We start from the raw sequence: 21589 nt of genomic DNA on the forward strand, positions 1-21589 counted from the left end.
TCAGCACCACCCACGTCACGGGGTGTTTTTTGTGGGGGTTGGGAGGGAAAGGAGATTGTAAACCCCTTTGAGTCTCCTTGCAGGAGAGAAAGGGGGATATAAATCCAAATTCCTCCTCCTTTTCTTCTTCTAAGCAAAGGCTTCTGGTAATTTTAGAAGTTGTCTGAGGTTCAATAATATTGTTTAGTGTGTGGAAAGGGAATTTAAGAGCAGTGCATCTAGAAAAGCAGTAAACTGTGTTTTTGGACATGATGAAGTTTGAGGAGGGAAAGATATGTACATGGAAGCCTAGCTGGAGTTGAAAGTTTGATTGAAATAAGGGAAGTAATGCTACGGGTTAAATTAATGGAATGAGAGCATGTGGGGGAAATTTTTATTTGAATTTCTGAAGTTTAAATTTTCTGGAAAGCCCATCTTAGTTATTTTCTTGGTTTTACATATGATCTGGGAAGGGTGAAATTGGATATGTCCCAAATCTGTGGAAACAGATGAGTTATAGATCTAAATATATCCATAGGATTTGTTTAAAATTAGAAGGTAGTATATCCCACAACCCAGTTTAGCCTGGGTTTGTCAGAGCTGGGAGATATAAGTGGCGCTAACCACAGTCAGTGCTTAAAATGAAAGTTAATCACCAAAGAAGACTGGGGTTGCTATGCAGAAGGGAATGATAAACCGCCTTCTGCTTCTTTCTTGCCTCGAAACATCCTGGGGATTGGGGTTGCCGCAAGTCAAGTTTCAACTTCGATGCTGTGTTCTCCTAAACAGTAGAAAGGACTCTCTGGCCATTGTATTACCTCCTCTATGTTCAACAATTATTTTTGTTTAAAGGCAAGATTATGTTAAAAGATATCCTTGAATGTATTATGCAGGATTTGATATTCAGTGCAGCATTCTGCATCCTGCCAATCACAGCATTCATTTTAAAGTACAAGGCCATATTCTAGGGATTCTTCTCTAGAAGCACACAGCTGCCAGGGATGGCTTACAAATCTGGGGGGTGGAGGGTGGGAGAGATATAGAATGAGGCTTTAAAAAGGATTTTAGACAGCTCCTTCTCCTCACTTAAAATGGCTTCTTCCTTATCCTGGCTAAAATCCAGACATTAGACCTCTTCCAGGCCTTTAAAAAAGAGTTCACAGCAAATTGGAGTCAAAGAGGAATTCTTCCTAATTGTTTGGGGGGAAATCAACAACAATAGCAGCAACAAAAATTTTTCTTCCATCCATGAGGCCAAATATGTGTGATGTGTTGTAGAAATAAAATAACATACAGGGCAGGCTGGGTAGTTGTAATGCTCCATTATTTATATAGAAACAGGTTCTTCTCGTGTTCCAGTAAGGCTTGAAGAAAAGAAAAGAAAAGAAAACATAGAGCTGCTTTGAAGTTTTTGCCACAAGTTTCACTTGTGGTTGGTGGGTGGACATTTGATAATGTTCATATTTGATAGGTAATTGTAGATCAAAGGTTAAGAGCCAGTGATCTCACACCTATCATTGGAGAGGTTGGAGGTTAGAGCAAGAGGGAAATGGTGAGATCTGGCATGGGTTGGGGAGTAGGAATTCAAAATAGGAAAAAAACTTGCCATTTTGAAAGCATCTTCACCAGTTCAATTTTCTTCTTGCCCAGGATTTTTCTGAAAGAATAACATACAAACAATCCTTTTCACTTTATAGAGTATGTAGGTTGGATCTGGGATCTTTACCCTGCGTCCAGACATTGTAACAGTCAGACACGAGTGACAGATTCTCCTCTTGATTGCCGTGCTGTAGCAACAACTGATCTTCCGACTATCCATGTCACCTTTATTTATTATTCATTTAAAACATTTATTTCAATTTCTCCTGAAGAAAATGGTTGCTTTGGAAAGTTGACTGCATGACATTATACCCCACCAAGGTCCCCTCCCTCCCCAAACTGCACTTTGCCCAGGCTTTCACTCTCAAATCTCCAGGTACTTCTGAACCCGGCATTATAACCTCAACTGCCTCACCTACAGAGGCGTAGCTGGGCCATACTGCACCCGGTGTGCACTCTGTGTTTTCTGCCCCCCCCCCCCCCCCCCCCCACCCTTACCTTATTTAAATAGTGCAGGTTGGAGAAGTGGCCTGTTCCCCTCAGGCTGAAAACAGCCTTGTGGGAACTACACTTCCCATGAGACCCTGAGGCTCACATGGTCTCCTGGGAAGTGTAGTTCTGACCAGGCCATTTTCAGTCTGAAGGGAACAGGTCGCTTCCCCAGCCTGCACTTTTTCAATAAGGTAAGTGTGTGTGGGGGGGCTAGAGGGGGCAGGGGTTGCCACAGGGAATTGGGGGCGATTTCCGCCGCTGTGCCCCGGACCATGCATGCCCGGTGCAACGCACCCCTCCATCCCCTGGTAGCCTCGCCACTGCTCACCTACAATGGTGCCAAATTCAGATTTTGACTGTAGTGAATGTGGAAAAGGAGCATTTGTTGGTCCCAGCTGCACCATGTTCTCCACCTGAAACAGTCTCAAGACAGATGCTATTTGGTCCATTCAGAAAACCTACAAGTATACCCATGAGTTCGACCCATATGCAGTCCATGTACTATAATGTATACTCACAAAGGGTTGGATTGACCCACTGGGTCTCTTTCTCAACAGTGGGCGACTCCATGCCACAGAAGGATGACTCTATCAACGAGATAGTGCAAGTATAAAATACCGAGATGATAATGCCAATAAAGGCTTCTTGTCTGTCAAAAAAATACTGTGATAAAGGAAGATCATGTTAGATTTCATTTAGAGTCATGGATATGCCCAGTAGTGTGTGTGAATGCAGTTTATAGAAACTTCTCCAGAGACATAAATGTAAAAGGTAAAACTTACATTTATTCAATCATCTTCAGTTCACAACTTTGTTCCAAGAAAAGGTAGATAGAAAGAACCCTAGTCTAAAGAGATTACTTTCCCTACAACAAGTGGGCACAACTAACGCGCCATCACGTGTGTGGAGGTGAGAGGATGCTGCAGTGGGAAAGGCCCCACTGAGCAGTGTAGGGGTGAGCCCGCGAACCCCGCAGAACCGTAGAAAGAGCGCCTGGCATGCCGGTGCCGGCTACGGCCTTCCGGGCGCACACGCTCCCCCAACCCCCGTTCCCCCCGTGAGTCACGGATCATGAACTACCCGGCTCACGATCACCAGGTGTCCCATACAAAGGGACAAAAGGGCCCTTGCCCTCAGGTGAGGATTAGACCCAGACAGGATGCTTCCTCCCGCACGTAGCAGCCCGATGAGATCATGCATCACATGATGATCTCCCGCTCTCCCGCTCTCCCGCCTGCCCGACCCCTTTACACGCCCCCATTGAAACCCTAATAAAAGGTGTGAGGGGCGAGCGCACGGCAGAGTTGCCAGGATCACGGGATCCCGCACTTCCTGCTGCTGGCTCTCTCCACCAGATGAAATCTCCGCATCTCGTCTCTTCATTGGGGCCTCGTGGGCAAGACTACAAGCAGGCTGCCATTGACCATGCGCTCAGGTCAAAGGCTAGAGCAGAAGTGAAGCTAGCATGGGGAAGAAAGGAAGTTAGTGGGCGGTCTCCTGGCCCAGACAAGGAGGGCAAACAAGAGAGGCAACATCACAGAGTGAGATACACAGCACCCCCCAGTGTCCAGGCATGCAGAAGTCGCTTATTCCAACAGATCACTGGTTTCTTTGTGACCATTAAACAACATATATGAACTGCAGAGGAGATTGAAAGTTGATTAATACCAGTAGATTCTGGATATTTTTCAGTCATGACCTTTGGAACTCTTTTGGCCAGAGATGCTTAAGGCCTTCATGCTTTGGATGAGGGTTCTGGCTGGACTTGGTTTTTAGTGGAATGGCATCTGCTTTATTCTCCTTGGTTGTGGTCATTTTGAAGAGGCTTTTATTGTGGCTTTTGTACTTTTTAAGCAATCACAGAAGCAAGTTTCTTAGGCCCCTTCCACACATGCATAATAATGCACTTTCAATCCACTTTCACAATTGTTTGCAAGTGGATTTTGTTATTCTGCACAGTAAAATCCAGCTGCAAAGTGCATTGAAAGTGGATTGTAAATTCATTATTATGCATGTGCGGAAGGGGCCTCTGTTAGTTGACTGCAAGCCACTTTAACAATACATTGTAATTGGGGGGGGGGGGTGTTTCCGATGGAGAAAAATAGAACAGTTTTCTCCCGTGCCTAGCCATGCGATTGTGAATGTTGGTAATTTGCATAAAGGATTTCTCCTGGGCCATGGGGGTGGGAGAGGAAGCTTTGTGTTCTGCTTTAGAGATTGGGCAGGTGTTTCCAGTTCCTAAAAAAGATAGTCATTTTCCAGCATTTCCTGATTCCAGTTAGCTTCTGTAATAAAGCACCTTTCCCACAAAGTAAAAAGCCAATCCAGGTTTGTCTTCGCCATTAGAATAGGAAGTGCTTCAGAAGAACCTAGGGGGTATCAGCATTGTGTCAGCAGGAAACACCCATTCAGAAACAGATGCCTCCATCATAGAAGATCCTTGACTTGCAACCTCCCATTATTTTGTGATTAGCCTTTGTGACAGCCCCAATGGCAGCCATTTTGTGAGTGCCCTCTGCAACAGCCATTTTGTGTCATTGCCCACTTCTTGATTTCAACATTCCAAAGGTATTCTGAGGCTAAACAAAATTGGGGACCTCTGGGCTAGCCTCCTTGCCATTATATGGGATTTAGCTAGGGATGCCAGGTTCTTGCTAGGGGTGGGGGGTGCCCTGCCACTAACTCCCATTTCCAGCAGCTGGCACAAGAAAAAATGTTTTAGAAAACTGCCATTGACTGAGATCATTATATTACTTCTAGGAAAATTTGAAAATGGTGTCTGTCTACTTTAAGAATTACTAGAAACTCTATGGTAGAATTTCTGGTGATTCCTAGAGAGGACTAACTTCATTTCTAGGTTTTCACTGAAGGGTATATGATGCCATCACCCAACTCAGCCTCCCATGATCCTGCTCTTCCCAGACTTGTGCTGCCAACCCTAATTCTAGCCAGAGTGAAAGTAAGCTGGTACAGGTCAGTACCATGTATTGGTAAGTAAGTGGGTGAAGTGATGCTCCTACTTTCTGCACCTTTTGCCATGAATAGAGTTGCCGATCTGGCTCTGATCCCCTCAGAGACAGATGGCAGCTTTCATGAATTAAGTTCCTAGATGTGCCAGGACTCAGTCTGAATGTACACCTTGATAAAAGGGAGAGTTGGGATTTCTAGGAGATTGGGTTCGTGTGCAGATATTGAGGAGTGGCTGTCAGAGACAGTGTGATGTCACTTTCAGGAACAACTGGAAGTGACATCATACCTCTCTAGAAATAGTAGGAAACTCAAGAAAGGACTGATGTTATTTCTGGGGTTTTCTTGGAAATAACATCATACCATCAGTGTGATGGCCATTTATTCTTTCTCCTGCTATCACTCCAAGCACCAGGGGGTGGAGAATCCCCCTCCCTACCAGAGAGCAGGTAGCCCAGGATTAGGAGAGGCTTCAGCCTCTTCCTTGTACTATTTTTTTACCTGAAAAGAACCTAGGGGCATCATTTGCCTTTAGTGGGTGGAATATGCTGTATTCAGTGAATATGACCCCCACCCTCAACTGGGTAAATAATGTCCCGAGGCCCATTTCAGGTCAAGAAAACTACATAGAAGAAGGATGAAGGCTCTCTCCCCATGCAGCAATCCTGATCTTAAATCAGGCCCTGTTTTGCTTGAGAAGTGAGTTCCCAGTCACTGACATCTGTCTCTGAGTCACAGGGTTGTCAACCTGCCCTGGAAACCTCACAAAATTACAACTGATCTCCAGACAACTGATATCAGGTTCCCCTGGAGAAAGTGGCTGATTTGTAGGGTAGCCTCTATAGCAGCGGTTCTCAACCTGTGGGTCACGACCCCTTTGGGGGTCGAATGACCCTTTCACAGGGGTCGCCTAAGACCATCAGAAAACACCGATGGTCTTAGGAACCGACACACAAATAATTTTATGGTTGGGGGTCACCACAACATGAGGAACTGTATTAAAGGGTCGTGGCATTAGGAAGGTGGGGAACCACTGCTCTATAGCATTACACCCTTCTGAGATCCCTCCCCTGCCCAAACCCCACCCTTCCTAGGGTCCAACCCCTAACCTTCAGGCATTTTATTTATTTATTTATTTATTTATTTATTTATTATTGTATTTATAAACCGCCCCATCCCCTAAGGGCTTTGGCTTTTCCAACCCAGATATGGCAACCCAGCTTTGACAAGGTTCCCTTGATGCAACTCCTGGCACAATGTAACACCTAGTTGGAGGTGTAGGGTTTTTGTGTTTTTTGTTTGTGTGAATTTTTGCTTCATTATTTCTTGTGTATCTGAGACATTTTTAAAAGCTGAGTTTTGGTCCTTATCAGAGAGACAGCAAGATAATAAGTTACTTCAGTTTTTAAAAAATTAAATAGTTTGGAGCTCAGCTATGAGTCCTGTCAACTCATAGAAGTTTGTGGTTTTCAGATCAACATTTCCCATGTCCCTATAGGCCATACGCCTCTGGTGATACTGCAAGGTCTGCAGTCAAGTAGGGTTTCCAACCTGTAGGTGGCACTTAGAGATCTCCGGCTATTATAGTTGATCTCCAGACAAAGATCAGTTCCCCTGGAAAAAATGGCTGCTTTGGAGGGCAAACCATAAGAACAAAAGGCACTGAATCCAAACAGGAACCAATTAACAATTGTGAATTGAAATTCAAAGAGAACAAAAAATGCATCCGAATGCACCTAGGTACAGCAAAAAGTAACAAATGTTCAAGTCATGTACAAGCCAGTGATACCTATATAGAACTGCATATACAAACATTAATTCTAACCTGTGGCTAGAGACAGAAAACAACAGTCATGTGGTGTGCCAAGACCCTTACTAGTATGAACAGTGCAGTTTCAGTTGCAGACATGAGAATGAGGCCACTGATCAACTCAAATTCTCATTCCAGGGGGTATTGATCCCACTTTGTCAACTTGCTGGAAATATTAGAGCTGCCCGTATCCTATCTGAAGAATAACAAGCATTTATTTCTCCTTACAGCTAAGCCACACCTGGCAGATTCTCTAGTGCTGTGATGGTTCTTATGGTTTGTGCTTACCAGAGGCGTAACTAGGGGAAATGGAGCCCTGTGCAAAATTGGAGTTTTGCTGCCCCCCATGTTTGTTTGTGTTTTTTGTATTTTTTAGTGTTTTTTCAGTTTTTGGCCTGCAAGGGATGTAGTTTTTAGGCTAGCAGCATCAACATTTCAGGGTATCTTTAGGAGACTCTCCTGATGATACCTCCCATGTTTGGTGAAGTTTGGTTAAGGGGGTCCAAAGTTATGGACCCTCAAAAGGGTAGCTCCATCTACTATTAGCTCCCATTGGAAACAATGGGAGATAGGGGCACCCCCTTTAAGGGTCCATAACTTTGGACCCCCCAAACCAAACTTCACCAAACCTGGCTGGTATCAGCAGGAGTGTCGCTGGACAATATCCTGAAATTTTGGTGCTGCTATCCTAAAAACTGTGCTCCCTGCCAGCCGACAAAGTGAAAACACTAAAAATATCAAAAATACATTTTTGGTGCTCCCCAGGTGCACGCCTAGTGCGACGCACACCCCTCTTTCCCATGGTAGTTACGCCACTGGTGCTTACATTGGAATCCTCATTGTATGTTTGCTTTGGAGAGCAGACTCTATGGCATTATATCCTGCTGAGTCCCTCCCTTCCCCAGGTTCCCCCCCCCCCCCCCACAAAATCTTCTGTATTTCCCAACCCAGTGGTAGCAATCCTTACCCCAAGAGAACTGAATGGTTGATCCCCTAAAGGTGTATCTGGCCAAAAGTGAACTCAAGCATTTGTCTTTTCCCTCTGAGCAGCCTCCCAATTATAATTCATCTTGACAATTTGTATAATTTGGTAGTGAGGCAAGGAGGCAAAACCTCGCTGGGTCAGAATGAGTCAAGAGATGCTGGATTATTATTTTCCTCTCCAGCAAGTGAGCCGTCCCGCCCCTTGGTGCAGTAAGCCTGCATTGAAGGCAACCATGATGTGTTTGGGGAGGGGGGGAAGGCTGCTATAGAGTGTTCTGTTTCTTTCATGAGCACATGATTTCCCCCCATTTGTAAATAGTCCTTGAAGTACAGGAGAAAAGAGCTTCATGCAAGGAAAGGTCTGTGAGTATTCCCCTAAAGATTTCTGCAGGAACAAAGGATCTGACCATATTTATACTGCAAATCACTTTAACTGTCAAGGCTTCCTGAGAATTATGGTTTAATAATGTGCTGAAGATTTTCTGGTAGAATTTGCAGATGTATGAGTTCCCCTGGAAGAGATAATTAAATGGGTTTAAGTGTGCATATATTATCTCTGCCCAGTGGAGACAGTGGCATTCAGTTACTGAGAGCCAGCAAAGTATAGTGGTTAAGAGCAGGTGGATTCTAATCTGGAGAACTGGGTTTGATTCCCCACTCCTCCACCTGAGTGGCAGAGGCCTATCTGGTGAACTGGATGTGTTTCCACACTCCTGCGTTCCTGCTGGGTGACCCTGGCTTAGTCACAGTTCTTTGGAACTCTCTCAGCCCCACCTATCTGATCTCACAAGATGTCTGTTGTGGGGAGAGGAAGGGAAAGGAGCTTGTAAGTCACCTTGAGTTTCCTTATAGGAGAGAAAGGTGTGATATAAATCCAAACTCTTCTTCTTCTATTATGGCTCAGAGCCAGTGGTAGACCCTATGATGCCCAACTCTGCACTCAATGCAACTTCTTTCAGATTCAGAGTTGCGAGTAGATTAAGCAGTCAGTTTTATTACCAGTCTTGCCCCTGTTTATTTTCTGAGAGCCCAATTCCTTTTTCAACTGCCCCTCATTCAGATATTTTCCTGAGCTATTTGGTTAGGGAACTAAACCCTACTTCCCTTTTATGCTGCCCCCATTTACATATGGTGCCACACACACAACCCAAAGCAGTTTGTGAAGTTTTAATTTTATGGACATTTTCTGTGTTTTCTTCCCCTGAGGCGGTTCACTCTCAGTCAGCAAGGATGAAGAAAAAGGAATTCAAAACTTTTATTCAAAACTGTAAACAGCACAAGAGAGTTATAGGCACATAGTTACAGGCCACTTATGCGTGCACTACTTGCCCCACAGCTTTTAGCTTCACGGTGGGTTTTTCCTGCAGTTTTTTGTTTAGAGAGGGATTCTCCTGCTGCAAAACCTAGACTAGGACACAGAGTAATGGATTCAAAGCACGGAAAAAGATATTCCACCTAAATATTATGAAGAACGTCCTGGTAGTAAGGGCTGTTCAACAGAGGAATACACTGCCTCAGTGGGTAGTGGAGTCTCCTTCTTTGGAGGTTTTTAAACAGAGGCTGGATGGCCATCTGTCGGAAGTGCTTTGATTGTGTGTCGTTGCATGGCACGGGGTTGGACTGGATGGTCCTTGTCGTCTCTTCCAACTGTATGATTCTAACCCCCTGCACAATGCAGGAAATTCAGAACTACCTCCCGCCACACTCCCTCAGTGACCCTGGTCCATGCCCAGAAGATGGCAAAAACCTTTAGGATCCCTGGCCAATCTGGCTTGGAGGAAAGTTACTTCCTGACCCCAAATTGGCAGTACCCTGTGCATGTAAGAAAGGGCCACAAGAGCCAAGCATTGACACAAGCCTTCCTGCCCTCTCTCTCATGATCTGCCCAAGTTCACAGAATCAGCATTGCTGTCAGATGTCCATCTAGCCTTTGATTAAAAATCTCCAAAGAAGGAGACCCCACCACCTCTCAAGGAAGCCTGTTCCACCGAGGAACTTCTCTGTCCTAACTTCTTCCAACCCATTGGTTCTTGTCTGACCTTCTGGGGCAAAAAAAAGTCTGTACCATCCTTTATATGACAGCCCTTTAAATATTTGAAGATGACTGTCATAACACTTCTCCTTTCCAGGCTAAACATACTCAGCTCCTTCAACATTTCCTCGTAGGACTTGATCTCCAGGCCCCTCGCTATCTTTGTTGCTCTCTGTTGGACACATTCCAGCTTGTCTACATCCTTGTTAAAATGTGGTGCCCAAAACTGAACACAATACTCTAGGTGAGGTCTAACCAGAGTAAATTAAGTACATTAAATTAAATTCAGAGTATCACTTTGTGTGATCTGAATGCTCTACGTCTGTTCATACAGGCCAAAATCGCATTTGCCTTTTTAGCTACTGCATCACACTGCTCACTCATGTTCAGTGCATAGTCTACTAAAACCCTAAATCCTTTTCACATGTACTACTGTCAAAAGACAAGTGTCCCCCAGCCTATAGTTATGCATTTGATTTTTCCTACCTAAATGCAGAACTTTGTTTCTCAGTGCATGAACTTTTGATCCCTAACTGTTGTCCTTCTTCCAGTCTTCTTAGTTACAAGCTGTCTTTCTTACAGCCTGCTTCTGACTCATGTTGCTTCACTCACAATCTCCCTCTTCAACAATTCTCCTTGCTCTAAATATCTTATCAACTGTCAACCTTCCCCCAATATTCTGTCAGCTCTCATTGGCTGCCCTCTGAGAGGGGTAAAACAGAACCTGTCCCTCATAGGCCTGTCCTCCATAAATTTGTCCCACCCTCTTTTATGTCCACCAAAGCCAAAAGCTTAGATCACGTCTTGCGGCACTGAGTTCCAACAGTCAAATACCCATTTTGTGAACTTCTTTGGTCTGTTATGAATCTACTCACTGCAACCAGTTTCCTAGAGCACCCCTGGATTTGAAGGAAAAGATTTCTTTTTACCCACTTCTTTCATACCATGCATATTTTTGTAGACCACTACCTTGCCACCTCTCAGACACCATTTTCCAAACTAAAAAGCACCAAATACTGTAACTTTTCCTCAAAGGGAAGCCAGGTGCTCCAGCTTTGTAACTTTTTTTGATGATCTTTTTCTGCACTTTTACCAGCTCTTCAGTATCCTTTTTGAAATGCAGCAACCAAAACTCTACTTGTCTGATGGTAGGCCACTCAATTAGGGTTGTCAGCTCCAATTCCAGGAGTTCCTGGAGATCTGGAAGCAGTGCTTGTGATGGGTGGAATTTGGGAGGGGGGGAGCTCAGCAGGGATGTGATGTCATAAAGGTCACCCAGCACCATTTTCTCCAGGGAGATCACTGTAGTCTGGAGATCAGTTGTAATTATGGGAGAACTCCAGATCCCACCTGCAGATTGGTAAGCCTATCATTTACTGACCCTCCACTTTGGGTCTTCTGTTGTAAAATAGGAACAGCGGTAGCTAACTACATGAAATTTACATGAAAATTAATCCAGTGAGGACTATCATGCAAGAAGCTGTTCCATATTTCTATAAACAAAGGTCATTTATGCATACACTGCATGGCTGTCTGCTTTGCAGTAGATTTTTCCTGCTCTTTTTTTTTAAAAAAGGATTATCCTGCTGTGAAGTGAACCTAGACAATCTGATCCTCCATTTTGCCCACCTTCACTTGTTCTATCCATGAAATCTCCAGCTGGTTAGGTTGCCTGCCGCCTTTGTGGGGGGGGGGGGGGGGGCCACCTTTGATCTAACATTCATTTGACCATGTAAGTTTTAGGTCAGTTTCAAGGGTCTATTGCTCAACCCTTTTATTCCTCCCGCCTTTTCTTTCCTTCTAAAGTGGTGCTTGGAAGAGTGGGAGGAACTGCCGCTGTATGGGTGGGAAAAGCCAGGATGAACAAGAAAACCCAAAGAAAGCAAAACGTATGTTGATTCCCTTCATTCCCCCCATGAAGGGAGAGGAACAGTCACACTTTCAGAGGTTTCAGAAAACATGGAGATTTTCTGATCTGAGGCATGGTGAGTTGGGGCGAGGGGAAAACGTATGTGTATCTGAGAATCCAATCTGAAGAATGATTGCTAAATCGAAGGATTTCAAGTGCACAAATGGCCAAAGTAGAGGTGGGAAAGGGCTGTTAATTCTCAGCCAATACGCTGACCCGGTAGGTCTCTCTTTGAGTTTCAGGGCAAGAAATGTTCAGAGGTGTTTTGCCATTTCCTGCCTCTGTGTGGCATCCAGGGTGGAGATTGGCTTAGCCTGGGCCATCCAGGTCAGAGGATAAGTTTGGCTTAGCCTGGGCCATCCAGATCAGAGGATAAGTTTGGCTTAGCCTGGGCCATCCAGGTCAGAGGATAAACGAAGTACCAGGGTAGCAGAGTTTGAAGGGTTCCCCGCTTCCCTCACCAGGTTTCTGCTTCAGACCTCTAACATCTCCCATGCTTCAAACCCATCCACCCATTCAGCACTCCAGCTTTCCAGTATCTCTACCCATTCTCAGCATTCCCATTCCACACTCCCATCCCCTAATTTCTCCCCCTCCCAGCTGCACACATCCCACATCCTTCCTCCTAGCTGCATATTCCACATCCCTTCCTGCCTCAATGGAAGGGCAATGCATAGGTTACATACTTCACATGTCCCCATGTAGGCTTTTGTCAGGTGTCTTCTGGGAGTTCCCTGCAGGGAATTCCCTGTTTCAAGGGGGGAACACCTGCATTAGGGGAGATGATGAGACATCTGAAAACCATTACTTCTCCCACTTCCCCTATTCTAAAGCTAGGTTGCAAGTTCAGGGAGGAAAGAGTGCTTTTGGTGGATTGCCTGCCTTCCCAAGCAATCTGAAGAGATCTGTCTGAGGTGTGAAAAAGGGTTGCCAACTCTGGCTTGGGAAATTCCACAAAAAATGGGGGTAGGAACTGGGGGGGTATGGTTTGGGGAGGGAGGGAAGGACCTCAGCAGAGTACAAATGCCATAGAGCTGCCATTTTTTTCCCTAAGGGAGTTAATCTGTTGTAACTCCAGGAGATTGCCAGGTCCCACTGAGTAGCTGGCAGCCTCCATTTGCTCCTCAGTAAGTACCTAGAAAGTAAAAAATTAAGGAACTGGCTATTATTAGCTAGGAAATAGCAGTCTGCATGTGGAAGATTGCTCCTTTCTTTTGGAGTTATTTGTTCATTCTCATAATACTAACCTTAATTTTTCCAGGCATTTGACAAGGACCCACCCAAAACAAACCCTAAGGCAAGGTCATTTGAGTTTTCACACTGGCCTTGCTTCATAGCTGATCCCATATAAAGTGCTTGTTGGTTAAGTGGCTGAGGAATCCAGAAGGATTTTCTGGTGGTTGGAAAGAGCTTTGTGAAAAAGTCTCTTTCAGTGATTGGTTGGGCAGCACTGATGTCACAGTGACGCTGAGATGCATTTATGTTGTCATAAGAGGATGGCTGAGCTGGAGTCAGAGTGGCTGCTGGGAGATGCATAGGGATGCCAGCCTTTAGTTAGGTGGACCTGGAGATCCTCCAGAATGACAACTCATCTCCAGACTACAGAGATCAGTTCCCCCTGAGAAAATGGATGCTTTGGAAGGTGGACTCTGTGGCATTGTATCCACTGAGGTTCCTGTCTCCACCCTGAACTCTCCCCCAGACTCCACTCGCAACTCTCCAGGAGTTTCCCAACTTGGATCTGGCAATTCTACACTCACACACACAATCCCTCCCAGTGACTAGGAGAGACCTAGCTAACCCTAGGGAAGCAGTGAGCTGGAAAAAAAAGATCCCAAGAAAACAAGTAGGTTTGTAAGCCAAAAAGACTTTTTGAGAAGACTGAACAGAGGAAGCTGTGTTCATAGGTGTCCACGTCTTTCAAGAGGAAAGATTAATGTCCCCCCTGTATTTTTGACCAAATGTAACTATTCCTCCGTTCCCTCTTTACCTCTTTCCCTGATGAATTAACTGTGGCCCATTATGCATGGAACTCTTAGCTGCTCAGTGGCGCTGTAGTATGGTCTCTCTGTTTCTCTGTTTGTACATGAGGAGCCATTCTCTGCCTGCCCTGCAGGTGCTTGCTGAAGTCTCAGTGGGCTTTTGCTTTTCCAGGTTCTCTTCCTCCATCACCTCGTTCTTAAAGGCACAGATCTCATCACCCATTGTTGCAAGATAAATGACTGTTAAAGCCCTTTAAAGTGCATTTATATTGATATACCCGTGATTGCAGTTATATCAATATCCCATCCCATCCCAAAAATTATCCCCCCCCCCCCATGAAAGAGGCAAAGCAATTCCCTGGATCACATCCTGCTGAAGAAGGGTACCATGTGCTAGATCCCCCTCCCTTCAGACTTTTCTCTCTCTTTCTCTTTTTCTCCTCTCTCTCCCCTCTTCCTGCCACTGCTGTTGCCATAGGAGAAGACAGTGTGAAATTAATAATTTTGGGGAATTAAATTTTTAAATTTTATAACAGATTCACACAATAATTAATCTAAATGACCCTTTTCTTCTTCTGCTATTTCTTTTTTCAGGTTTTAAATTTTCGGTAAAAATGTTGCATTTTGAATAATTTTACTTTATGGTGTGTATTTGAATAATTTATACCACTGAGGAAGGCGTGGCTAAAATGCATTTGGTTTTCATGGATTTTTTTCACTGTTTGTTATGTGTTAAAGCTTTGTTAATTTAACATATGCAACCCAATAGTATTTATTCTGTATTAGGCCTTTTGTCAAACTTGGCTACTAATAGTATAATACATATAATAAAATTTTGTAGTAAGACTGGATTACAAAATTAGAAAACAATACAACACAAACAGGCATGGATGGAGTTGGAAGATTCTAAGTATTAGGCATGGCCTGCCTGGGGTTATGAGATGCTACAGCAGGATTCATGTTAGCAAATCATTTCTTGTCATCTGGAAAAGCTCTTGTGCAGGGTGGAGTCAGATATATTATTTAAAGAGAAGTCACTATGGGCTCTTCCCCTTTTGTACACGCCAGCCCTACTGTTCTGCAAAGCTTGTGGTTGTCTTTACCCTCAGTCAGTGTATCCTCTGGGACCCAGTCAAATTTGGAGTGCATCCATGTTGCTAATGGTGCAGTTTTCAATGCCTCCCAGTTTCGAAAGAAAGCAGAGCTCTTGTGTTATTTTAATGTGACATGGAGGGCTAGTATGTGGTATGCATGGTTAGGCTCAATATCTCATTATTGGAACGAGGCCTCACTGCAATTGCTCCTTAATCCTGTTCTTCCTTTCCAGGTCTCAACAGTCAAGTGAAAGGCAGCGAGAACAAGAAACGTTACAGTGAGATTTTCCGGAGTTTGGATGCACTAGAAATTTCAATTGGAAATGCGTATGTATTTTTGAAAAGTAGGCAATTGTCTATGCAAGTACATAACTACGGGGGTTAGGGCTGCTATTCTCCCACAGAGCATGGGGAATTCCCTCCTCCAACCCCCTCACCCTACACCATAGGCATATGGAAGGGGGAAATGGAGCCCAAAGAAAGTTCCTTCTCTGGGTTCCCCCCCCCCATGCCTCCCCACCTCAGGCGCCCTCCCCGGGCTCAGGGGCATGGCTTGGGGGCATGGGCCACCCCAAGCCCCTCCCCCTGCAGGTCGGCTTTCAAAAGCTGGCTTTCAAAAGCCAGCCTGCACAGAGGCGGGGGGGCAGGCCCACACCCTGAGCCATGCCCCTGGTGCACAAGGGAGGCGGGGCCATGCCCCAGAGCTCCACCCCCAGCCTTCGTGCAGGAAAGCCGGCTTTTGAAACTGCACACACACTTCTCCCTCTTGCAACCATAAGTGTGTACACAACTTCTGTGTTCCTCTTTATTGCAATAAAGATTATCCTTTTCTGCTGTCCATAAATTGTTACTTGGCATTATTTTTCCCCAACAGGTGGGCTGCATGCCCTGTATCTCTCTCCATCCTACTTAATAAGATTAGATTAGGAAACTGTAATTACTCTATCATATCTAGAAATGGAATTCCTAGAATGTATTAATTTGAACAGATAAAAAAAATCTCTGAGTAATTTTGTTCCCGGCACACACAGAATTTGGATGGGGCTCTGCTGCACAAACTATAGCCTCATGCACTCTGCTAAATTAGCATTTCAGTGTCTAAGAGGCTGAGGGGGCCAGATTGTGAATATATATACCAACGGTGACAGCAATATTGTGGCAGCCATTTTGTGTCTGTGCCCACTATGCAGTGTCAGAATTCCAAAAGTGCCCAGAAGCTCAAAAAGTTTGAGGACCCCTGCACAGGGATGTTGGTAGCTTTGTTTCCACAGTATAGTGCCTATGTGTACCCTGTGAAGGCAGTACAGAAATGCATACTCACTGTGCTGCCACAAAACTCTGCTCCTCACAAAAGGAACAGGGAAATATCTGGGGCTCCACCATTTTGCTTGTTTCTGTTGACCTCCCAGGCACCACACAGGTAAAGCAGCTAGATCTGAGTGGAATTTGTCTCTGGCCCTCAGGCTGCTTCCACATAGCCTGTAAAGGCATGCAGTTAAACATTGTTACAATATTCAGAGTATGCCAGGTCCTGGCATCAGGATGTGCTGTTTAACATCCATTTACTCTTGTAACAACTATCTGCACTGAAATGGCATCCTTCCTATTCTAAGTCCTGTAACCAGTACTAGGGAGAATAATCAGGAATCGCAACCTTCTTCAACAAGACTGTATCCCAGTTCCTGCTACCTCCAACCTTCTCCTTCATCTCTTTGCCACCCCAAACCATCCAATGGCACAGTTTTCCTCTTCCCGTCCCAGCTCACCAAATTATTAATTTTTGATTCTTCTCTCCCTACCCTGCCCAATTCCCAGCCCTGCCCAACTCCCAGTCCCTTCACCTGTCCATCAGTCATTTACATTTACTTCCCCTAGCCAATCCCTGTTTCCCTTTTTTTCCAGTTTTTGTGTGGCATCTGGAATTGCAAAGTAGGGTGGGTTTCTTTGTCCTTTTACTTTTGGCAGGGGGAATTAACCCCCAGTTTTTTTCTGCAACTCTTGATATTTTCCAGCAAATCTGGGCTGGGTGTTATTCTGGGTTTATAGGAACATATACTTTCACCCTGGGTGTCCCCTATTTAGATTTTCAGTCTGCACAGTTCAGACACTTATTGGTATTGGATATAGGATTGTACTTTATCAAGACAACCCAAGACATTTTGATGCCTCAAGGGGAGGTACAAATGGTCCTTTTCTCTCAACATGGTAAAAATGATAATAAATGAAATAACTGAAAATTGTTACTTTTTAGTGGCATTCAAAATCCTTGGCCTGAGATGGCTCCCTCACTCTGCCTCATGGTAAAGGAAGCACTTATTCAGTCTCATATGTCATTTCCCTTGTCGATTTCTTTTGCTTTGCAGGACAGTTGATTTCTTTGCTGATAATACAGATGACAACAGCACTGAAGACCTGAACATGGAGCCTGAAAAACTGCAGGTATGGAACAATACAGTTGTGTGTTCAACCCTCTGAATGAGGCTTTTAAAAGGGAGGAGTAGGTATTCTTTTGGAGTTGTTTGCCTACTTTAAAAACAAACAAACCCTTCTTGTCCCTAAATTCTCCCATCTCTTCTGTTTCATAGACAGATGAAAGTTTCTGTAAGCATGACAGAAATTCAGAGGTAGAAGAACCAGCAAACATGACAGGTAATGCAAGGGTGGATGAACAGAAGGACTAATTCTGAGTTTGGAAATGCAAGTCTGCCTTTTCATTATAAACCTTTTCCCTTCACCCCAGCACCACTGCACAAGGAGGACAGCCTCATACCCCTTTTAGCTCAACCCACTGCAACTCAGGTGGCAGGGGAAAACTGGAGGGAGAATGGCGGGCTATTAGTGTTGTTGGCGATACCATGCCATCACTTTCAGGTCAATCCCAGAAGTACATCATCATGCTGGGCAACGCTCGAACGGCAGCAGCTGGAAGGTGCCATCCCCCCTTTCCTGAATCCGTAATTTCTACCTTCCTCATGCGCACCTTCTCGCGCAGGCGCGTTGCTCCAGGCCTGGGACACGCCTTCTCGGCCTGCGACTTCCAGAGCTGTCGCTAAGTAGGGCAGGGGAGTCCCCTGGCCTGGGCGACGTGCCAGAAGGTCGCAGGGAAGGTACATCGTTCGGGCGACGGCACAGCCTTGCACCATCTTCCCTGCCCCTACCGGGACTGTTCGTATGGCGGAAACGGCCATAGAGTTTTGGGCAAATGCTAGCTAGAGTGTCACCATTGACATGATGATATCATATCTGGGTTGTGCTGGAAGTGACTTCATTGCTTCACTGGGGCCATCATGACATTGCCAGTAAGTCTCCAGCCCCAACATAGGCTCCTGTTGGTTGCCAGCTTTGGACCGGCAACCCTACAACTTACAGTGTGACTGACCTTACAGTGTGACTGACCTTGAATTTCTTCTAGCTAGGAGGAGCCTCTCACTATGGTTGCCTAGCAATTATCAACATCCTTCCTTGCTGCTTTCACATTGAACAGGAAGGAATATGTTGGTCTGCCTTTCACAACACTGTTGAATAAAGTGGCCTGCTTGTAAGTGCTGGAAGTGACATGACCAGAGCTGCTCATGTGCCTTAGAAAACCCCACTCAGGATTTCTGCTCTTCATTATCATTCATCAGTTCTTGCCCACTGTAACTTGAAACAAGGCAAATAAGGGGAGAAGAATGCTATGACGCTCACCACTGGTCATCATTGCACTGAATATATGCATTTGGAATGAAAACCTATAAGTTTAAAAGTCAGGCATGTGTTAGCTGATGGGATCATAGAATCATAAAGTTGGAAGAGACCACAAGAGCCATCAAGTCCAATCCCCTGCAATGCAGGAACACACAATCAAAGCACTCCCAACATATGTTCATTCAGCCCTTTTTAAAAACCTCCAAAGAAGGAGACTCCACAACCCTCCGAGCCAGTGAATTCCACTGTTGAACAGCCCTGATGATCAGGAAGTTCCTCCTAATTGTTAGGTGGGATCTCTTTTCCTGAACCTTGAATCCATCACTCCGTGTCCTAGTCTCTGAGGAAGCAGAAAACAAGCTTGCTCCCTCTTCAACTTGACATCCCTTCAAATATTTACACATAGCTAGCATGCCTGTTTTGTTCAGAGTCATTTAAAACTAAATTGGTGAAAGTTAGTGGGGAGAGCAGGGGGGATATTCAACCAATCAGAATGTGGGAAACGGAGGTTTCCACGCATGCATAGAAGACATTGCTGAAGACCTCACAGCGCAAGTGTTGGAGAGCCAGGGAGCAGTGCAAAGTCAACAGCAGAGTAAAAAACGTTGCAGCAGCTGCGCTCCCGGATATAGCACGGGGCATTTTTACTGTGCAAAATCAGCCCCTGCCTCTCAAGAGAGATCGATCCACCTGCTTCACAGGAACTAAATCTGATAATGATCAGGTTCCCCTGTGACACAGCCGTTCCATTTCCTATGCTAGCTGCTCAGTGAAACTAATCCACTACTTTCCTCAGCTGAAGAGGCTGATGAGATGGTGAGCAAGTGTGATGGAGGTGTGGAGGCAACCCTGGAGTATGCCAAGATGTGGTGCAAATATGTCAAGGAACTCCTGAACTGGGTGGACAAACGTCTGAATTATGGTAAGCTTCATTTAATGACATCAGTATGGTAAACAGGATGACCAACATTCCAAATTCTTGTTCCCAAACCCTCTTTAACAGACTATGAAAATCGATTGCCACAAAAAGGAACAGAGTACTGGAATTCCACCACTGCCACCATGTGAAGGAAAAAGGGGGTGGGGTGCCCTTTCTCCCTTGTAACGTATTGGGAACAGGGTTCTTTTAATCCAGACTCTGAAACTGCTGAGTTTTTAAAGATGTTATTAAAAGAAAGGAAAGAAAAGAAAATAACAGAAAAATAATCCAAATTCCAATTGCAGGTCTCTTTCGTAGTTTCTCTCAAAACAGAATCGAATCTCCCCTCCAATCCCTGTGACCTGAGTTATATGGCCTTTGTCTCTTAACCTGACAGATTGGGTTTTAGAATGTGGTCCTGGAAAATCAAATCTAATTTCCTCTGTGGAAACATAAACACAGTTTTATAGCTTTTCTAAGGGGTCTAATTGTTTGTGACCTAGCCAGGCCATGTCAGAAGACCAAATGGTTTTCCTGCTGGTAAGTTATCTCCCAGTGAGCTCAAGAGCAAAACTTATACTTTCTTCACACAGACCTGGGGTTGCCAACCTCCAGGTAGGAATTGGAAATCTCTTGGGATTACAACTGATCTCCAGATGACAGGGATCAGTTCCCCTGGAGAAAATGGCTGCTTTGGAAGGTGGACTGTAAAGCGGCTGCACCCCTGCTAGAAGACCCTTCCCTCCCTTAAACTCCTGCATCTCTGGTGACTCCAGCCCCAGAATCTCCAGCAAGGTTCTAACCCAGAGCTGGCAACCTGACAAACCACTTCAAGTTAAAGCAACTCATCTGAATGATATTTTCCCATTTTTATACATTTCCCCCCTTCAAATACTGTTGACTCATCTTGGAGAGAGGTTGCACATTATTATGTCTCTCCAAAGCTTGTAGCCTAGAAATCTCAGCTAAGGTCCTACTGGATTTGAATATTGCTCTTCTACTGCAGGCCAATATGACTACCAACCTAACCCTATTTAAATAAATCTTAGTTGTTTGAGGGCCATTGGACTTTTATTTTGCTACAATACAACTAACATGGCTACCCTTTTGTTTTCCAAAACCCTATCTTTTTTGTGGTCAAAAAGAAGTTATTTGGCTCCTACCATGCATTTTCTTTACAAATGCATTTTCTTTTTGATGTCATTCATAGAGACTGAGTTTGCAAAGAACATTCTGAAGATTGTTTAAAATGGCAGAAATGCCGTTAAGTAACTGTTAAGGTACACGTATTCATGAAGATGAATTCATCACCTACCATACAGTTGCTGTGTTCTTATGTTCTCATATGTGTCTTGTTGTGTTTTCATGTACTCATATGTGTCTTGTTGGAAATGATGTCTTGTTGGAAATGATACTCTTGAAACATGTCTTCGTGCTTGGGCAGAAACTGTTCTCTCCAACATGAGAAGAAAAAGAGAGAGAGAGAGAACCATATTATTAGCTCAGAAAAGTGTACAGTTTTAATTTTCCAAAGAGTGATGTAAACTTGACTATAAGAGGTTCTCTGTGATTGTGCACAGTGACACTTGTTCAGAAGTCAGTGCCTAATACAGTGGTTCTTCAATTTTATATGAAAAGGAATTATTGGTCTGAACTGGTGGCTCCCATTCTTCAAACTTATGGGTTGTCCTCCGTAGAAGTGATAAAGTTTTGGGATTTTAGTAAAGTTCAAGCATGGGTCTGTGAAAAAAATGCAACAAGTCTGGTTCAGAAATCTAAATATTCCTTGGTGTATTCCAGGTTTAAGCACAATAGATCTATTTCTAGGTATTTAAATGATTTGGTCAGTGCTCCCTTAAGGAAGACCTTCACTAGTGCCTGGTTTCAATCTTTCCCTTCTGCGTATTTAAAGGGTAGGTTCAGCAAGGCATCTTTGGGCTCTCACTTGTGTCCATGTGGATCTAATCATGTTGAGGATCTTGTTCATTATGTACGTCACTGGATTTAGTATGCTTCTATTTGGTTCAAGTTGAATTTAGTTTTGTTAAACGTTTTTGGTTCAGATGAGGATCCAGTTCAATTCTGTTGGCAAATGTCTTCCCATTCATTACTTTACTGTAGCTACCTTTAATTTT

The 21589-nt window shown here is 44.4% G+C and overlaps 1 pseudogene; it reads left to right on the plus strand.

The window, feature by feature from the left end:
• The window catches only part of LOC125427945, a 91120-nt pseudogene that overhangs the window by 47932 nt on the left and 21599 nt on the right, over positions 1-21589 (plus strand).

The sequence above is a fragment of the Sphaerodactylus townsendi genome, linkage group LG03 (assembly GCF_021028975.2).
Source record: "Sphaerodactylus townsendi isolate TG3544 linkage group LG03, MPM_Stown_v2.3, whole genome shotgun sequence".
NCBI lineage: Eukaryota > Metazoa > Chordata > Lepidosauria > Squamata > Sphaerodactylidae > Sphaerodactylus > Sphaerodactylus townsendi.